The following is a 20,865-nucleotide window of genomic DNA, read 5'->3' on the forward strand; positions in this document are numbered from 1 at the left end:
CACAGTTCAGGAGGCTAGAACTCTGAATTCTAGAAGCATGGTTCTAGGCGGGAGGTCCTTTCAGCTTCTAGTGTTCTTGTTCTTAGGTGCTGTCAACCTGATTCTGACTCATAGTGACCCTGTGTACAACAGAATAAAAAACTGCCCAGTCCTGCACCATCCTCACAATCATTGCTATGTTTGAGCCCATTGTTGTACTCGCTGTATCAATTCATCTCATCGAGGGTTTTCCTCTGACCCTCTGCTTTATCTAGCATGATGTCTTTCTTCAGGGACTGGTCCCTCCTGATAACATGTCCAAAGTACATGAGATGAAGTCTCGTCATCCTCACTTCAGGAGCATTCTGGTGTACTTCTTCCAGGACAGATTTGTTTGTTCTTTTGCCAGTCCATGGCATAGTCAATATTCTTCACTGCCAGCAATCGTTGGTATTCCTGGGCTTGTAGAGCACCTGCTTCCATTGCCTGTCTTCCTCTTCCCCTGTGTGTTTCTCTGCTGCTTTTTTTATAATTCAGAAATGATTAGGTTTAGAGCCCACTCCACTCCAGAATAGTCTCATTAACATAACACAAGAAAATCCCTATTTCCAAATAGGATCACATCCGTAGGTACAGGGACACTTGCTGCTCTTCAACCCTGCATCCTCTCAGTCCTTTCATGATGTCTACTTTCCACATGCGGTTTTGTCTGCCTGCATGTCTTCCCTCAGCCCTTTCTAGTAATGCCTATTCATCAATCACAGGTCAGCTCCAGCATCATTTCTTCAGGAAGGCCCTCCCGAATCCCCTAGAGTGTGTCTGGTTTTCTCATGCAAGCTCTGTGTCTCTTTAAAAGCGCTTATCCAAATAGTAACTAAGTAAATGGCAATTAGATGTTAAATGTCTGTCTCCCCTTAACATATGCTTTGGGGGCTGGGGGGTGGGGGAGGACACAATCCAATCCATCACACAGACTCTTAGTAAAACACAGTTGTTGCATTGTAGTGAAGTAATTTGTGTGTGTGTGTGTGTGTGTGTGTGTGTGTGTGGCTTTCAGCTCCTAAAGGCAAGTGCAATGCCTAGAACCTAGTAGGCGATTAAAAAAATAGTGGCGCAGTGGTTAAGAGCTACAGCTGCTAACCAAAAGGTTGGCAGTTCAGATCCACCAGCCACTCCTTGGAAGCCCTATGGGGCAGCTCTACTCTGTCCTATAGGATGGCTATGAGTTAGAATCGACTTGATGGCAATGGGTTTGGGTTTTGCTGACTGAAGGGGAAAAACAAAAAGATCATTGACTGTGTTTTATTCTTAGGCGAAAATAAAGAACAAATTCATTGTAACTACAGCGCATGTTACTAAGCACATTACTGCAAATGGATTTCCGTTTAATCAACATAGGCTGAAGCAGAAGAAGGAGGATCGCTTAAGGGGCCTCAGGGTGGTTAGCAGCCAAAGAAATGGGTGATGAATGGTGTGTGCCCAAGGCCAGTTTTGGGCCCACTGCTTCTTCCTTCCTTCATCACAATACTCATAGTACCGTGCTAGGCAGTACGAAGTATATTAAAAAGGGATTATATATAGTATCTGTAGGCAAGAATCTCAGCATGGCAGTCACGCTGACCTTTTAAAATCAGAATGTGACCATGTTATTCTCTTGCATACAAACATTCAATGGCACCCATTGCCCACAGGATAAAAGAACAGTCTTCAATGAGCATGCTATCCCTAACTCCGTAGCCTTTTCTCAAGCCACTCTCCCCTCATTTTCTGGCCTTCAGCCCTACCGTCCTCTCAGTCCTTTCATGATGTCTACTTTCTACATGAGGTTTTGTCTGCCTGACACGTCTTCCCTCACCCCTTTGTAGTAATGCCTATTCATCCAACAGAGGTCAGCTCCAGCATCATTTCTTCAGGAAGGCCCTCCCAAATCCCCTAGAGGGTGTCCAGTTCCTTCATGTAAGCTCTGTATCTCTTTAAAAGTACTTATCCAAACAGTAATTAAGTAAATGGCAATTAGATGTTTAATGTCTGTCTCCCCTCAAGATTTCAAACTTGAGGACAGCAGACATGTTTGTCTCATCCCTGTTGATGCCCAGGGCCTAAAATAGTGCTTTGTATTTGTTGAATGAATGAACGAACGAAAAATTCGTTTCTTTCCTCATACTTACCTACTTGTATGGTCTTTCCTACTCAAGTTTCTGTTTGGGCTCCTCATAGTCTGTCCATCCCACAAATGCCCGAGTCTTTCAGGGTTCTGTCCTGAGTACTTATTTCTTCGCTCTTTAGATAGCTTTTCAGCGAGATCCCCTGGCTTCCATCACCACCCTTTTGTTCATGACTCTCAAATTTGGGTGCCCTGATAAGATTCCTTTTTAGAATTCCTCACCCTCCAAACAACCTCCTCGCAGACATCCTCATGTTGATCTAACCAAGTACCTACACTTCTCATCTTTTTTTAATATATAATTTATTTTATTTTGTTGTTGTTGAGAATTTACACAGCAGAACATACACAAATTCAATAGTTCCTGCATGTGCAATCCAGTAACATTGATTGCATTCTTTGGGTTGTGCAACCATTCTCACCTTCCTTTTCTGAATCGTTCCTCCCCTGTTAACATAAACTCATTGCCCCCTAAGTTTCCTATCTAACTGTTCTAGTTGCTGTTGTCAGTTTGATCCCATATAGATAGATCTTGAAAGAGCACACGGCTCAAGGCAGACATTCTTTACTAGTTAGGCTAAACTATTGTTTGCTTTTAAGAAGACTTCAAGGGATATTTTTCACTTAAGGTTTAAAGATCATCCCAGGGCAATAATTTCAGGGGTTCACCAGCCTCTATGGCTCTAGAAAGTCTGGACTCCATAAGAACTTGAAATTCTGTTCTGCATTTTCCCCTTTTTAATCAGGATTTTTCTGTAGAATCTTTGATCAAAATTCAACTTCTCATCTTTGATACAAGCTCCTTTATAAAAGTCTTGTCTAGTTACCTCTGTAGCTTCATTTTTCATGCTCTTCCCAGCCATTCTGAATAACTGGCAGCTCCTGGATGCAGCCTTCTCTCCCTCACCAATGGGTCTTTGCACAGCTGTGTTCAAACATATGGCATTGTGGTATCAGAATATGGAAGGGAAGCCTAGGAGCTTGTCATTATCCTGTGGGCTTCAAGATAAGGAAAACATAATGTAGGTTTTTTTTTTTTTTTTTGTAGAGAATAACACGAGGAATATATTTCAGGAAGCTGTATTTCATTTATTCTGAAACCTTAAGTATCATATTCTTACCAGTGACCTGGATGATAAAACAGAGTGCAATATTCATGGAGTTTGTAGACAATATCTTTAAGCTTCTAATTGAAAGGAAACTCAGTGAATCGGAAAATAGCAGAAACATAACTAAATTAACTAAAAGGAAAAACAGCATACTCAAAGCGGGAGAAACTTAAAATGAGAGAAAGAACATTTGCTATAAGCAAGTGTGACGATGAAACACCAAGCAAGTGGAGTCCTAGCGGAACTAGTGGAAAATGCCTTTTAATTAGTGATATGACGCCACACTGTCAAAGCTAATTTGCTTTAAATTGTACAAACGCTGTAAATGCAGGAAGGGGAAACAACTGATCTGTACATTGGAAAGATCCCTGGGCCAGGAGTCTGAGGATAGATATTCACCTTCCGGCTTTCCCCCATGAAGCCTCAATAAAATCAGAGCCGGTGAGGCTTGGGAGCAAGGTGATAAAGGCCACCTAATCCAAACTTAGCATTTTAAAAACAAGGAAATTGAACCCACAGATGAAGGCAGTCTCCAAAGTCACACACCAGGAAGCAAAAGGGAGAGAGAGACAGAACCTGACAACTTCCCTCCATACGTGACTACCTCACAGGCTCATTGGGAAAACAAATGAGATACTGTTTGTGAACAAACCTGCAAATATGCAATTTGGGGGGAAGTATGGTTAAAAGGAGCAGCCACTGGAAATCCTCATTTATAAAGCAACATAGATCAAATTAGGAAGAGAGGTCATCATTAACCACCGATCTGTCAGTGGACACTTGCACGTTGCTCTGATGCTGAAGAGATCTCAGGGGAGCTTCCAGACTAATACAGTCTAGGAAGAAAGGCCTGGTGACCTGCTTCCAAAAATCAGCCAGTGAAAACCCTATGGACCACAACAGTCTGCGTCCCATTGTATATGGGGATTGCCATGAGTTGCAAGCCAACACAACCGCAGCTAACAACAATCATCATCAAAATGAACAATTTGATCTTCTTCACTTCTGAAGAACTACTGGAGAGCTTAGAAAAGGCCCGAAATAGGGCCGGAAAACTGAGGAGGAAAGGGTGGAATATAAAGTTATAAGCAATGGTTAGGGACAATTTTTTTCAGTGAATATTTGTTAAACATTTATTAAAGAACTGAGCTAGATGTTAAAAAAAAAAAAAAGATGTTAGAGATTCAAAAATGAGAGACACAATCCCACTGGGATAGAATTTACAGTCTCCTTAGAGGAGGCAGGCATGTAAACAATTATATTCACTAACTTGACATAGGTAGTGTGACGGAATTACGTTCTGGGCCAATGGGCACCAAGGAAGAAAGGGCAAAGTCTCTGAGGGGGATAAACTCAGGGAAGGTAATTATTAAGCCAGAAATGTGTGCTGCAGGGGAGAAGCTGTTTTCCAGGCCTAGTCACTCTCGAAATGAGGAAAGAGAATGAGCTTATGTTGTAGCATCAAAACCAAACCCGTTGCTTCAAGTCAATTCCGACTCATAGCAACCTTATAGGACAGAGTAGAACTGCCCCGTAGAGTTTCCAAGGAGCACTGGTGGATTTGAACTGCCGACCTTTTGTTAGCAGCCAAGCTCTTAACTGCTACACCACCAGGGTTTCCGTAGCATCAAAAGAGCTATAAAATTATTAGGAAAATGCCTTTACCATGAAACTTAGTCCAGAAATTATTTGCTGGGAACAGTATGAAATCTGCTTTCTCAGAAAAATAATGATAATAATAAATTATCATCTGACCGGGATGGTTTAACTATGGTCCCAAAGTTTGAAGAATCATTCAATTCCTAACATGTTATTTTCTAAAAATATATCATTACTTTACAAATTGACTGTAAATGCAATTACACAAGGACTTTAATGGGAACAATTATTGCTAATAAAACAGCGGATCATACTCCACAATATCTTCTAAAAAGTGACTCTTCTTACAAGCCATCGCAGATAGAGCCAAAGCTATTTTCCAGAGCAAAAACGTATCTTAGTATAATCAGTACACTTTTAATATACTTCTCGTTAACCCAGAAGTAGGTTGAGAGGAGCTCAAGTCCAGCGACTCAGCTACCGAGACAAAGCAAAATGCCCAGGACATGATAGGCACCTGATTAATGCTTCCCAGATGGCGCAGTGGTTAAAGTGATCAACTGTTAACCAGAAGGTCGTTGGTTCAAAACCACCTGTGGCTCCATGGAAGAAAGATACCACAGTCTGCTTCCGTAGAGATTTACAGCCTCGTAAACCCTATGGGATCCCTATGAGTTGGAATTGACTGGACGGCCGTGGGTTTAAATGCATGAAAGAGGAGTAGGCTGTGGGAAGGCACTCCTGGTCAGGTACCCTTTTCCAGAAGTGGCCACTTCCACGGCAGCTAGCAGCAGGGAAGATCCCCCAGCTGGAATGGTCCCAATCTGAGCCCCTTCAGCTAGTTATTCAGTTCTGGAGCTATTTAAGGGCATCTCTGCCTCCTTCTTCCACTAAAGGCTTAAGGAACTCTCAGTCTGTCTCCCCTACTTTTTCACCAGGAAGGATGCCCTATAGTCAGTGGCAAGACCACCACTGCTTCCTTCTGTCCTCAGCCTACGCCTTCTTGCTTCTCTTCTTGATTTAATAAGACAGCTTTTTTTGTTATCTTCGTCATTTTATCCCCCAAATTGCAGCTTATGTTGAGTTAACCTTCCCAAAGTTACCAGTTTCATTGAGTTGATTCAGACTCAGGGTGACCCCATGTATGTCAGAGTAGAACTATGCCCCATAATGTTTTCAATGGCTGATTTTTTTGGAAGTAGGTTGCCAAGTCTTTCTCCCGAGGCATCTCTGGGTGGACTCAAACTGCCAACCTGTTGGTTAGCAGCCGAACATTTAACTGTACAAATCATTAATTTCAACTGTAGCTGCTTGGGTGTTAAACACAAATCAATGGTCTCATTTTATAGTCACTTGTGCTAACAACAAAACTAAACCAAACCCGTTGCCAATGAGTCAATTCCGATAGGTGTGGTGGTTAAGAGTTTGTCTACTAGCCAAAAGGTCAGTGATTCAAATCCACCAGCCACTCCTTAGAAACCCTATGGGACAGTTCTACCCTGTCCCGTAGGGTTGCTATGAGTCAGAATCGACTTGATAGCAATGTGTTTAGGTTTTGTGTGTATGTGAGTGTGCTAACAATCTCTGAATAGTGATTTTCCTTGACTAGCCTTAGCTGACGATATTAATTCTAAGCAGCAAATGGCCCCTGAGTATCTATTTTGCAGAAGGAAGGCACTGTTGTACACAGTGGGACTGTGGCTTTCACACGCTGTACTTGGTTGCAGCCTTTTACTGAAACAAGTATGATATTAAATGCTTTGGGGTCACTTTGGTGACTTTATATTTTAGTTTTGAAAGTAATTTTTACCAAGGTCATTGTGTCCGCATCAGCAGATGTAACACCTTGGGATGTAAAATGGCTCCGCCGATGCAAATTTTTTCTCCCTTTCCCTGCCACTTGCCGAGGCTAAGGTAGCAGAGGGAGTCATTGGGGAAGGGACTGAATAGAAAGAGACAGTGACTCAGAGCACAGTGACTCTAGGGGATTGTAAAGAGGAGGCCTTTCTGGGTCCAGTCTAAGTTCCGCCATCTTGGAGGTTTTCTGGGATCCTCGATTTGGTCATTTGTTTTGTCTACCTCCATGCTCCATGGAAGCGTATACAGTACTTTTTAAAATGCCACTTCTCGCTTTATATGGTAATATGAGTGTCTTAGTCATCTACTACTGCCATAACAGAAGTACCACAAGTGGATGGCTTCAAGAAAGAGAAATTTATTTTCTCATAGTCTAGTAGGTTACAAGTCCAAATTCAGGGCGTCAGCTCCAGGAGAAGGCTTTCTCTCTCTGTTGGCTCTTGTCCTCAATCTTCCCCTGGTCAAGGAGCTTCTCAGGCTCAGGGACCGCATGCCCAAAGGATGCACTCTGCTTCCTGGTGCTGCTTTCTTGGTGGTATGAGGCCCCCCACTCTCTGCTTGCTTCCCTTTTCTTTTACCTCTTGCAGGCCACACCTCAGGGAAACTCCCTTTACCTTGGATCAGGGAGGTGACCTGAGTAAAGGTGGTGTTACCATCCCACCCTAATTCTCTCAACATAAAATTATAATCACAAAATGGAGGACAACCACAGATTACTGGGAATCATGGCCTAACCATGCTGATATATTTTTGGGGGGATATAATTCAATCCATGACAATGAGTATCCAGGTTATACAAAGGACTTCAAACATAAAATAATAAGGAAACAAACAGCCCAGTTTAAAAATGGGAAGAACATTGGAATGAACATGCATCATCAAAGATTTATAGAAGACAGGTAAGCACATAAAATGATGCTCAGCACAGTCATCATGGAAATACAAACTGAAACTGCAATGAAGTCACACCCCACACTTTTTAGAATGTCTAAAATGTTAAAGCCTGAACATATCACATGTTGGTGAGACTGTAGAGGAAACGAAACTCTCATACACTGCTGATGGGAAGACAAAATGAAGCAATCAGTTTGGAAAACAATTGGACAGTTTCTTAAAAAGTTAAACAAAGTGGTAACTTTGGTGAAGGGTAAGACAGTAGTACATAATACTGGGGAAGTCAGCACAACCTGACCAAGGTGAAGTCATAGAAGGTTCATACCCACATCCAGACTCCCTGAGGGACCAACTCACTGGGCTGAGGGCTGGGAACCATGGTCACAGGCGACATCTAGCTCATTGGCGTAACATAGTTCATAAAGAAAATGCTCTACGTTCTACTTTGATGAGTAGTGTCCGGGGACTTAAAAGCTTGTGAGCGGCCATCTGAGATACTCCACTGATCCCACCCTGTCTGGAGCAAGGGAGAATGAAGAAAACCAAAAACACAAAGATTAGTCCAAAGGACTAATGGACCACAGCTACCACAGCTTCCACCAAACTGTATCCAACACAACTAGATGGAGCCTGGCTCCCGCCACCCACTGCTCTGACAAGGATCACAATAGAGGGTCCCAGAAAGAGCTGGAGGAAAATGTAGAACAAAATTCTAACTCACAAAAAAAGACCAGACTTCTATCTGACTGAGACTAGAGAAAATCAGAGAGTATGGTCCATGGACACGTTTTTAACTCAGTGTTGAAGTCACTCCTGACTTAAACAGACCCATAAAACAAACAGTAACACTCTTAGTTCGACCATGTATACAAGATTAAATGGGCACGTCAGCCCAGGGCAAGGACGAGAAGGCAGGAGGGGACCGGAAAGCTGAACAAACGGAAATGTGGAAACCAAGGTGGAGAAGGGGAGAGTGTTGACATGTCGTGGGGTTGGCAACCAATGTCACAAAACAGTATGTGTATTAAGTGTTTAATGAGAAACTAATTTGTTCTGACAGATTTCATCTAAAGTATAATAAAAAAAAAAAAAGTTGAACACATACATACCGTACATATACCATATGACCCAATCTTTCTATTTCTTGTTATTTACCTACAGGAAATGACAGCATGTACACATACTAAGGCTTATACACAAATGTTCACTGCCGCTTTATACATAATAAGCAAAAACTAGAAAGAGGCCAAATGTTCACTGCCAGGCAAATGGATAAACAAACTGTGGCGCATTTATATAATAGAATACAATGAAGCAATTTCTAAGGAAGTGCTGATATGTACAGCAATATGGATCAATCTCAAAATAATTTGCTGAGCAAAAGAATCCAGACACCTTAACCCCGCCCCCAAAATGAGTAGATAGGATATGATTCCATTTATATAAAGAGCTCAAACATGCCAATTAACCTATAGTGACAGAAAGCAGATCAGCGATTGCCCAGGGTGGCAGGAGCAGGCAAGAGAGGAGCCATGAGGAAAGCTTTACAGGTAGATATATTCATTATCTTGATTGCAGTGATAGTTCCATGAATATATGTATATACACTTAAATACATTGTAAAATTACATGTATTATAGAATTCTACAATTTAAATATGTGCATTTTTATATCAATAAAAAGAAGTTATGTATATCTGTTTACAAGGAAAGATCTCCAAAATATATTTTTATATGGAATAAAATTGCAGACTTATAGCAGCATTTATAGTATACCACATTAAGGGATACACGTAGCATCTGGTCATTGAATGAAATCTCTGAGAGGACTCACAAAAAAAGCCCAGCGGTGGTTCCCTCTGGATAAAGGAACTGAGGTTTTTGGCAGGGCACAGGGGAAGAAGATTTTGTTTTTCATTTTGGATTTTCTCTACCGTTTGAAGGTTTGATGTGGTTTGGAGCCCTGGTGGTACAGTGGTTTGAGAACTACGGCTGCCAACCAAAAGGACAGCAGTTTAAATCCACCAGCCACTCCTTGGAAACCCTATGGGGCAGTTCCATTCTGTCCTATAGTGTCACTAGGAATCGGAATCGACTCGACAGCAACGGGTTTTTAGTATGCATTGCCTTTATTAAAAAACACATTTCAAGGAAAAAAAAAAAAGTCTCGAAAGAATTGGGAAAAAAGACGGAAACATTTCAAGAGCAATTTCTGCCCAAAGCAATTGGAATAGTGGTTAGCGTTTGACATCTATACACCTGATGATACCGCTTCCCCTGGAATAGGACTTTGTGCCCTGCTAAATTGCAGTAAAACATGAACATTTATAAAAACTGCTACACTGCTGCACACATGTGGTAGAAACTGCTCTTTGTCCCCTAATAGTTGTTCTTTCTTTCTGCCATAGCAGTGGGATTTTTAACTGCCCAGAATGGTAATTTTCTTTCCTAGTTTCTCTCTCTCCTCACCGCCCTTACTTTCTCATTTTCTCTTCTCTCTCTCCTTTCTCTTCTCCTCTGCTGTCTCTCCTTTCTCGCTCTTCCCTCCTTTTCTCTCGCCTCTCTCTCCTCCCACCCTCTTCCCCTCCATGGAGACCTCATGGTAGTCAGGCTTCTTAGATGGGGGCTGAAGGCTCCAAGGGTAAGAATACTAAGCGGAACCGGCAGAAGTTTGGTGCCTTTTTCTACCTAGTTTCACTTCTTTCGGGGAAACCTTGGTGGCGCAGTGGTTAAGAGCTACAGCTGCTAACTAAAAGGTGGGCAGTTTGAATCCACCAGACGCTCCTTGGAAACACCGTGGGGCAGTTCTACTCTGTCCTATAGATAGGGTCGCTATGAGTCGGAATCGACTCAAAGGCAGTGGGTTTGGTTTTGGTCACTTCTGCCACACCCTAAAGGCTTGCTCGGGTTCAAAGGGAGGGGACATAGATGCCACCTTTTGCTGAGAGTTAAGTCAAGGGATTTAAAGCCATCACAAAAACTTTTTCTCTAAAGACAGTGCATATACTTGAGCTCTTTTTCTTATCTTTCCCTGTCATCTGCTGCCTAGAATATGGCCCTGGTGGTACAGTGGTTAAGCATTTGTCTGCTAACCAAAAGGTCAGCGGTTCAAATACACCCGCCACTCCTCAGGAACCCTATAGGCTAGATTTTTCCCAGGCTTTCTTCACACCCTTCACATTCCTTTTAAGCTGCATAACTGGCACAGAGCACTGACAAATAGCCAACGAGGACTTGACCAACTTGATGGCAGTGGGTCTGCCAGAAGGGCTCTGGATCATTGTGGAGCATCCCACCATTCCTTCACCTCCTACTTGGACTCTTCTGGGGTCCCTGCATGGTGCAAACAGTTAACTGAAAGGTTGGAAGTTCAAGACCATCCAGAGGCACCTCAGAGGTAGACCTGGTGGTCTACTTTCAGAAATATCAGCCGCCGAAAGCCCTACGGAGCACAGCTCTACTCTGACACACACGGTGTCGCCGTGAGTCGGAATCCTTTTGACAGCACCCAGCTTGCGCGCTTCTATGTCATTTTGGGCTTTTCATCTCTCACAGTCAAGCCTAATCTCTGCTAATCTGCAAAGTCAGAGAAGCGGGCGGTGAAAACCCTAAAACAATAGGGCAGTAAGAGTGATTCTGTAAGAATGCAAGAGTGACAGCATTCCACTCTTTCCAACATTTAAAGTTATTTTTGTGACTTTGTAGGGAGAAATCCTTCCTATGGGTAGTCACAGAGTAAGCCCTGAATGAAGAGGGTGCATTTCCTGGACTGGGATTGTACTGGACCTATATCTGATGGGTATGTGTGCGTGTGTGTCCTGGGGGAGATGCAGCTGTGTGCCTGGGACGCAGGCTCAGCTGCCTTCTCTCATTAAGATTTTTGTTCAAAACTCTCACAAACTCTCAAATCAGAACACTTCCATCAGCCTAAAATTACCTCTTAACCCAAAGCAGAATTTAGCACCATAAATGACATCCGGGGGCAGATTTCAAAAGCTGCTTAAGGTAAAGATTATTCAAGGGAGAAAATTATAGGATGAGTAGTTATGTATATACCCATATGAGTAACACCAGTGTGGCCTGCTTTTACCAGGGTTAACATCGTCTAACTTAAAATATCCATGCAGTCACTTCTCTGAGAAACACTTCACCAAGTGGCTGGGAAATTATTTTGTGAATTGTCTCTTCTTTGACATTTATCCTTTGGGGGATTTTCCTGGGTCTCTGTATCCATTTCTGTGAGCTCTTTCTAAATCAAGGATTTGAACAGAATTAATCCTGATGCATTTTAATGCCATTCTTCAACTGGTGGTCATTCTCAGAAAAATTATAAATCTTCTACCGTTGGTATTACCCAACAGTAGGCATCGCTGCTCTCTATGAATAATCTTTTGCTGATAATTGCTGGTGAGGTCTATGATTTACTGACTCTCTGGGGTTTGTGAAGATGTACTGAATTAGAGCTAATTAGATTGTTGCCTGCTGCTTTTGAAATTCTGCCATAGAATTGCACCAGCCACTCACACAGCCTTTGTGCTGAAGGACTGGTTGAATTGGCACCCAGGCGTTTTTCCTAAGTGCTTGCCTGGGGAGGACGTGATGCGAGTGGAATGTCTTTACAGAGCTTAAGGCTGTATATACAAAGACTTGGGCACTCATGCATTTTCCTTGCTTTTTTAAATTTATTTCAGACTTTGGAACTGTGTGCTTAAGCTCATGTGAGTCAGGAATGACTTGATGGCAGCTAACAAACAATATTTAAGATTGCTACATTCCCTTTCTAGAATTTCTCTTCAAATAGCTCTGTTTGGTGGCCATTCTACTTTCTTTCAATATATAACTTGTAGGAAAAAAATTTAAAACCATATGCTTTGCTGCAAGATTGTGAATATGTGAGTCATTTTGGAAAATTTTACAAAAAAAATGATTTTTCAATTTAGAATATGACTAATGAAGGTTTTTATTATTATTATTATTAGTCATATTCTAAATTGAAAAATCTCCCATGTGTCTGTCAGTTTGTCATACTGTGGGGGCTCGTGTATTGCTGTGATGCTGGAAGCTATGCCACCAGTATTCAAGTACCAGCAGGGTTACCCATGGCAGGCAGACAGGTTTCAAAAATGAAATGGAACACATAAAGATCGATATCCCAGGCATTAGTGAGCTGAAATGGACTGAACAGAAGATTTCAAAGGGTGGCTCAAGAAGACAAAATATTGTTATGACACGTGCAAAGAGCTGCAGATGGAAAACCAAAAGGGAAGAACACGCTCAGCATTTCTCAAGCTGAAAGAACTAAAGAAAAAATTCAAGCCTCGAGTTGCAATACTGAAGGATTTTATGGGGAAAATATTAAATGATGCAGGAAGCATCAAAAGAAGATGGAAGGAATATACAGAGTCACTATACCAAAATGAATTGGTCAGTGTTCAACCACTTCAGGAGGTAACATATGATCAGGAACTGATGGTACTGAAGGAAGAAGTCCAAGGTGCACTGAAGGCACTGATGGAAAGCAGGACTCCAGGAATTGACGGAATACTAATTGAGATATTTCAACAAAAGGATGCAGCGCCGGAAGTGCTTGTGGGTCTGGTCAAGAAATTTAGAAGACAGCTATCTCGCCAACCAACTGGAAGAGACCCATATTTATGCCTATTCCCAAGAAAGGAAATTATTGAACAATATCATTAATATCCCATGCAAGCAAAATTTTGCTGAAGATCATTCAAAAGTGGCTGCAGCAGTATATCGACAGGAGACCACCAGAAATTCAAGCCAGATTTAGAAGACATGGAACCAGGGATATCATTGCTGATGTCAGATGTGTTCTGGCTGAAAGCAGAGAATACCAGAAAGATGTTTATCTGTGTTTTATTGACTATGCTAAGGCACTCCACTGTGTGGATCATAACAAATTATGGATAACATTGTGGGGAATGGGAATTCTGGAACACTTAATTGTGCTCATGAGGAATCTGTACGTGGATCAAGAGGCAGTCATTTGAACAGAACAAGGAGGTACTGCATGGTTTAAAGTCAGGAACTGTGTGTGTCAGGGTTGTATCATTTCACCATACTTATTTATTCAATCTGTATGCTGAGCAAATAATCTGAGAAACAGGACTATATGAAGAAGAACAGGACATCAGGATTGAAGGAAGGCTCGTTAACAACTTGCATTATGCAGATGACACAACCTGCTTGCTGAAAGTGAAGAGGACTTGAAGCCCTTACTGATGAAGATCAAAGACTACAGCCTTCAGTATGGATTGCACCTCAACATAAAGAAAACAAAAATTCTCACAACTGGACCAATAAGCAACATCACGATAAATGGAGAAAAGATTGAGACTGTCAAGGATTTCATTTTACCTGGATCTACAATCAACGCCCATGGAAGCAGCAGCCAAGAAATCAAAAGACGTATTGCACTGGGCAAATCAGCTGCAAAGACCTCTTTTAGGTGTTGAAAGGCAGAGATGTCACCTTGAGGACTAAGATGACCCTGACCCAAGCAACGCATGATGTTTTCAATTGCCTCATATGCCTGCAAAAGCTGGACAATGAATAAGGAAGACCAAAGAAGAATCGATGCCTTTGAATTGTGGTGCTGGCGAAGAATATTGAATATAGCGTAGACTGCCAAAAGAACAAACAAATCTATCTTGGGAGCAGTACAACCAGAATGCTCCTTAGAAGCAAGGATGGTGAGACTATGTCTCACATACTTTGGACATGTTATTAGGAGGGATGAGTTCCTGGAGAAGGACATCATGCTTGGTAAAGTAGAAGGTCATTGAAAAAAAGGAAGACCCTCAACCAGGTGGATTGACACAGTGGCTGCAACAATGGGCTCGAGCATAGCAACGATTGTGAGGATAGTGCAGGACAAGGCCGTGTTTCGATCTGTTGTGCACGGGGTCGCTATGAGTGGAAACCAACTCAACGGCACCTAACAACAACAAATGAAGGCTTAAGAGTCCCCACACCATTACCACCACCACCTCCTGTTGCCATTGAGTCAACTCCAACTTACAGCAACCCTGTGGGAAAGAATAGAACTGCCTCATAGAGTTTCCAAAGAGTGCCTGGTGGATTCGAACTGCCAACCTTTTGGTTAGCAGCCATAGCACTTAACCACTATGCCACCAGAGTTTCCATAAGAGTCCCCAGGTGGTGCAAATGGTTAAGCATTTGACTACTAGCTGAAGGATTGGCAGTTCAAACCCACCCAGGGTCTCCTGAAAAGACAGGCCTGGCCATCTGCTTCTGAAAGGTCACAGCCCTGAAAACCCTATGGAGGAGTTCTCCTCTGCACACATGGGGTCACCATGAATCAGAATCAAGTCTACAGCAACTAACAACAGCAACAATGAAGGCGAAGGAGTAAAAGGTATAAAAGTAGAACTTAACCATCATTTGGGGTTAAATTAAGTCTGTGACTGATGGTCCTTTGCATCAGGCATTTTACGGTTAAGGTTACCGAGACTACCTGGCTCTGCCACAACCCAGTTGTGTGACCTCTTTGTCAGTTGCGTGCCATTTAGTTCCCTCTGCCTTGGTTTCTTTTTCTATTAAACGGTAATAGTAACTATGGTATCCCATCGGATTGTTGTGAAAACTAAGAGACCACACATGCACAGTCTTTAGATAAATAAATGTTGATTGGTATTGTTGATTTTTATTTTCCTCATCATAATTATAATAATAAAACTCACATTTGTCTTTAACTTTGTAGTTTACAACATTTTCACATCCATCATTTTATCTGAACTTAACCAAATGCAATTATATACTATTTTTAATATTCCATTTTAGAGATGAGGAAACTATGGCTAAAAAGGTTCAGCATTTTTCTCAAACAACCATTAAGCGATAAAGCCAAAACTTTAATAGAGCTTTGTTGAATCCCATCATTACCATCTACTTACTACTTCACTCTGCTTTTCCATGTTGTTGTTGTTAATTGCTATTGAGTTTATTCTGACTCATGGTGACCCCACAGTATAGTTATATTTAGAACTAGAGAAGATATTAGAAAACATTTAAACTGAACCCTTAATTAAATGAACGGGAAAAATGTAAACAGAAAATGAAGATTTGCCCAAGATCATATATCTTGGAGAAGACCCATATGTCTTGCTTATCAACTAAAAGTTTTTCAGATAATAAAATTTATCAGATAATAAAAATTCCAGTAAGGCATTGAAGAAGTGGTTATTACTGTCCCATATGAAGAATAAGGCTCCATTTTAGTAACTTGAGAATTTTAATACCATTAGTTTTCCACAAGCCAACTGTTGTAGAATTGCCAAAAAAGACAAATAACATCTTTTCCATCAATAAATTATTGTCATACCCATAGGTTTCCTTTCATTTCCCCTCTGTAACAAAGATTTATTTCAGTTTTGGCTCCTGGTAATTTCTTCCTTTCTCATGAGAAATGAAAAGTATCCCATGGTAGCTGCCTTGCCTATGCTGTGGTTATGTTCATGTTTAGTGTTTCTGTGAGCTTTGAGGTATGCCTAAAACAGAATGAGGTCATTTTTCACGTATGGTTTCTAGAAGAAAAAAGGAACAAGGACTTGTCACAGCACATTTCACCTCGTAGCCTCAGTACATTCAGCGCATGCAGGTTTGTGGGCGCGGCTTTCCTATGCATTTCATGCAGAGTCAGGTAAGAACCTATTTGATGCAAAGAGTAAATAATCAATGTTTGTGTGAAGTCAATTCTTCAAGCCAGACCCTTGCCAAGTTATGGGAAACACAGGGAGTAAGTAATGGCTAGAGTAAGTGTTTACGCCTGGTATGAACAGTGTTTTAAAGATAGGGGCTATGTCTATGACCATGCCTAAAGGGTGATCTAATTGCTCAATGAATGAGGGGAATTTCTGCGAAGGGCTTCCTCTGCCACCTTCTCACCAGACCACCCTCTCCCTCTGACTCAGATGTAAAAACTGCATGAGGGCAGAGTCTGGCCCCCTTCAACTTCATGAGGGGGAAGGAGAATCCATATCAACAGCCCAAGGCTGATTCCTATGAGGCGGAGGTCAGACGTGCCTTCTCTCTCCACCATCTTTACTAATTCTGACACCAACCGTCCCTCCCACGGCACTCTCTGCTTCTCTGCTGAGTTTGATAATTCATTGCAATGGCCACACAGAACTCACAGACCATACTCACAATTATGAGGCTTATTAAGGAAGTAACAGGTTACAATTCAGGCTCAGGAACGTTCAAGTTTACACTTCTTCCATCAGGACAGCCTCTTCCTAGCTGTGCTCACATGCACGCCTCTCCCTGGCCTTAGGCCTCTGCCCAAAGCCACTCAGCTTTCTCTCTCCATGAGCCAGGATGCCCACCGCACTGTCTTCTGCTACCAGTTTCTCTCGCCAGGTCTCTCCCACCACTGTTTCTCACCATCTTCAGGGTTATAGATCACTCTCTCTCTCGCCTTTCTCAGCTCAGGGATCCCGGGTCCAAAGGACATGTTGCCTCCTGGCTGTTCTTCCTTGGTGGTGGTGGAATCTTCTCTCTCATGCCTCTGGGGTGGCTGATTTCAAGCCCACCAGGTTGGCAAAACTGACCAATCACTTTGTTGGGCCACAATGAACGTATTACACAGTCCTGCTCAATCACTTGAGTGTGAGTTACAAGACCATGGCTAGAAAGACTACACAAAAGTGATCCATCACGCCTCATCAGGGGAACTGCGTTTCCAAAACATTACCTCCTGGCCTTCAAATATGAAAGATCTTTCCCACCTCAGAGCCTTCACACTTACCATCTTTCCACCTGAAACACTGCTCCCATGCCTAGCTGCTTCTCAAGCTCATCAAAAAGGTTTTCTTTGACTACCTTTTCTAAAATAGGTCACCCAGGCCTGTTGTTTTTTACATCCACATTCTATTTGATTCTTTTATAGCATTTACCACAATTTGTAATTACTTATTTGTTGTTGGAGATATTCTCTCTCTCCAACTAGGCTTTAAGATCTATGAACACAGGTGACATTCAACTCTGCAAATTCAGAAAGAAAGAAAGTGTAGGTGTTGAGTGAGCATATTTGGTTTAGTCAATTAGATGGATAATTGAGATAGTTGCTAAGGAGTTACAGTTAAGTGAGAAATTTAGGGGAGGAAAATGGAAGAAAATAAAAAGTTTTACAATGAAAGTTTCATTTAGTATAAAATCAATTGCAAATCTTGATTTTTTTTTTTTAGAGAGAAGTCAATCTTTTAAGAGAGAGATGTCCGTCTCTCTTGTAAGAGAAGTCAGTCGAAGTAACAGGTTTAGGAGAAAATAGTAATTGTGATGCAATTTGGAGTACTCCAAATATAGGGTTTGACAATATACTAACAACTGATGTTTTTAAACCAGAAAATTCATGAACACTTCCCCTAGTGGTATAATCCTAATTTCAGCTGAGATAGCCTAACTTTGAGATCAAAGTGAAACCTTTCGATATATACCATATGTACTCATAGCTCTGAGTTCCTCTAATTCTCTTCAAACTTGGGCAAAGAAGCCCGGTTTACAGGGTTTTGGGGTCACTTTTGGGTCCATTTCTCTTGAATTGTTCAGCTTGCGGGTATCTGTATTGCCTATATCACTCCTATCCCCCACTTTGGTCCCGACATGGCACACAGCTGCTCACAAACATACAAACTGTACTGCTCTCTCCCACCCTCAAGTTTCTGCTTATTTCTTTTGTAATAGTTTAGCTATCTCCTGCCAACTTGTGCTTTAGTGGTTTTACCGTAAATTCTAAGCTACATTTCAAGGTATTTTTCTCAGGTGAAAAAACAGCTCCCTAATTAAAAGAAATTCTAGTACCGTTAAAATAATTTATTATTTCACCTTTTTGTGTTACTTAAGATTCATTTGGTTGTAAGTCATAGAAACCAAATCAAGCCGTGGGAAGCAGGGTAAAGAAATATTGTAAGGACGCTGGCTTTTAACAGAACTCAAGGAACAACTGCATAACCAGGCCAGATGTTGGGAGCATATTTTCTGAGGATCCGCAGACAATTCCCAAAGAAGGGGAAGTCAGTGTGACCTGGGCAGACAGCCCCAGAAATGTCTACTGTATGTCCTGCTGAAAGTGCAAGATCTGGTCCCATTCTGCAAAGTGCTGATAGGTCAAGTGGGTCACTGACTATGGAGTCCTTCACAGTATACTGAGCACTTTTACACATAACCATTTCCAATTTTTTTAAAAAATACAGTCATCGTTTCACTTTAAAAAATAATCTCTTTTAGACTGGAGAAACCCGGACAGTATGGCCCCCAAACACCCTTTGAGCTCAGTAATGAAGTCACTCCTGAGGTTCACCCTTCAGCCAAAGATTGGACAAGCCCACAAAACAAAATGAGACTAAAAGGGCTCAACAGCCCAGGGGCAGGGACTAGGAAGCAGGAGGGAACAGGAAAGCCAGTAACAGGGAAACTAAGGTTGAAAAAGGAGAGTGTTGACATGTCTTGGGGTTGTTAACCAGTGTCACAGAACAATGTGTGTACTGACTGTTCAGTGAGAAACTAGTTTGTTCTGTAAAACTCCATCTAAACTACAATAAAAACTTAAAAAAAAAAAAAAAATCTCTTTTACCATTGGAGTAGGTCATGCCTAGGAATGAGAAGAAATTGTTTGTTTTTAAACCAGTTATGTCAGGAATTACACACTGACCCTTTGAAGAGGTCATCTTAAGTTTATTCTAACAAAGCTGTCATTGATACCATTTTGTGTGTGTATGTGTGTACCCACTATATGCTGCCTATGAGACACACCATAAATACTTAAATCCTAAAAAATACAACATATGGTTATGATTTTCACCATTTTATAGATGAGAGAACTAATGCTTGGAAAAGTTAAGTAACTCGTCTAAGATTCACATCTAGTAAATATCAGTAAGAGGCTACAGTTAAAAGAGAATTTTTTTTTTTCTAAAATAGAATAAATTTTAAATGCATGACGGCCTAATCTAAGAATGCATGTTTTTGTCCAAATAAGAGCGAAGTCTTAAGGTTACTCTTTGGAAGACCGAAAAAAAAAAAAAAAAAAAACCCAGTACCATCAAGTTGATTCCAACTCATAGTGACCCTATAGGACAGGGTAGAACTGCCCTATAGAGTTTTCAAGAAGCACCTGGTGGATTTGAACTGCTGGCCCTTTGGTTACCAGCCATAGCACTTAACCACTACACCATCAGGGCTTCCTTTTGGAATACTAAAAAAAAAAAAAAAAATTTTTTTTTTTTTGGAATACAGATCTGCCCAATTCCCCCTCTGAAGCTAAGATGGCTGGTATTTCATCTTATAGATGTGGCAGCACCATCTAGTGGTGCATCGAAGACATCCACTGAGCGATTGGTTTTTCTTCATTTGACGACCACCTAGTCTTTAAGGGTGACGGATTAATTTTGGGCTTCCAATTAAAAACAGTAGAATGACCATGATTGCACTAAAATAGGGTAAAGAAATAAAAATTGTATTCACCCACAGAGACAAAGAGAGCCAGAGACGAGTCCATTGGAACAAAAGGCTTCAACAAACAGAGCACAGAAAGAGAACAGAGGGTGGCAACTGGCAGCAGAGCAGAGGACGTGAAAGCCATGGTCTGCGGAGGGGGTAATAGGAGGAAGTTGTGTTGACTTGCTCACAGGGCCCCTGCGAGGTTCAAAGCTTAGAGGACCTATGTTCTAAGAAAAGAGGGATGAGTCAAGGTGCTGGAAATACGGAAATGGGTCAAAAAATCTGTTCACCAGAAATCAGGAGGCTTACACGCTGAAGGATTTGAACTCAGAGGTTCTGATCTCAGGGATACAAGGCCTAGCATAGGCAAGAGGATGAAGACTGTGGGGCTAAAGGGAAAGCCACACAGCGAATGCTGGGTCTTCAACCTCCTTCCCGTGCTCTGCTTCCATGCTCTTGTCTGGAGAAACTAAGTCAGAGAAAAGACCTCCAGATATGGCTACCCAGAAAACCCCAAGCAAGAAAGCTGGCTCAGGCCTGACAGGTTTTTAGTGAAGCCAGCATCTAACAAACCACCTGGCCCTCTTACTTGGGTCTCTCTCTAAAATATGAAGACATGGACAATGGCCATTACACATTCAAGGAAAGCCACAGACATGAAAAATGAAGACCAAAAGCTACAAAGGAGAAAATAAGACTTGAAGGCAGAAGATGCAAGGTTTGGCGGGAGGAGGAGGCTACAAAATATCCTCAGAGAGTTGAGAGATTGTGTGTATTTTTTTTT

The sequence above is a fragment of the Elephas maximus genome, chromosome 22 (assembly GCF_024166365.1).
Source record: "Elephas maximus indicus isolate mEleMax1 chromosome 22, mEleMax1 primary haplotype, whole genome shotgun sequence".
NCBI classification, from domain to species: Eukaryota; Metazoa; Chordata; class Mammalia; order Proboscidea; family Elephantidae; genus Elephas; species Elephas maximus.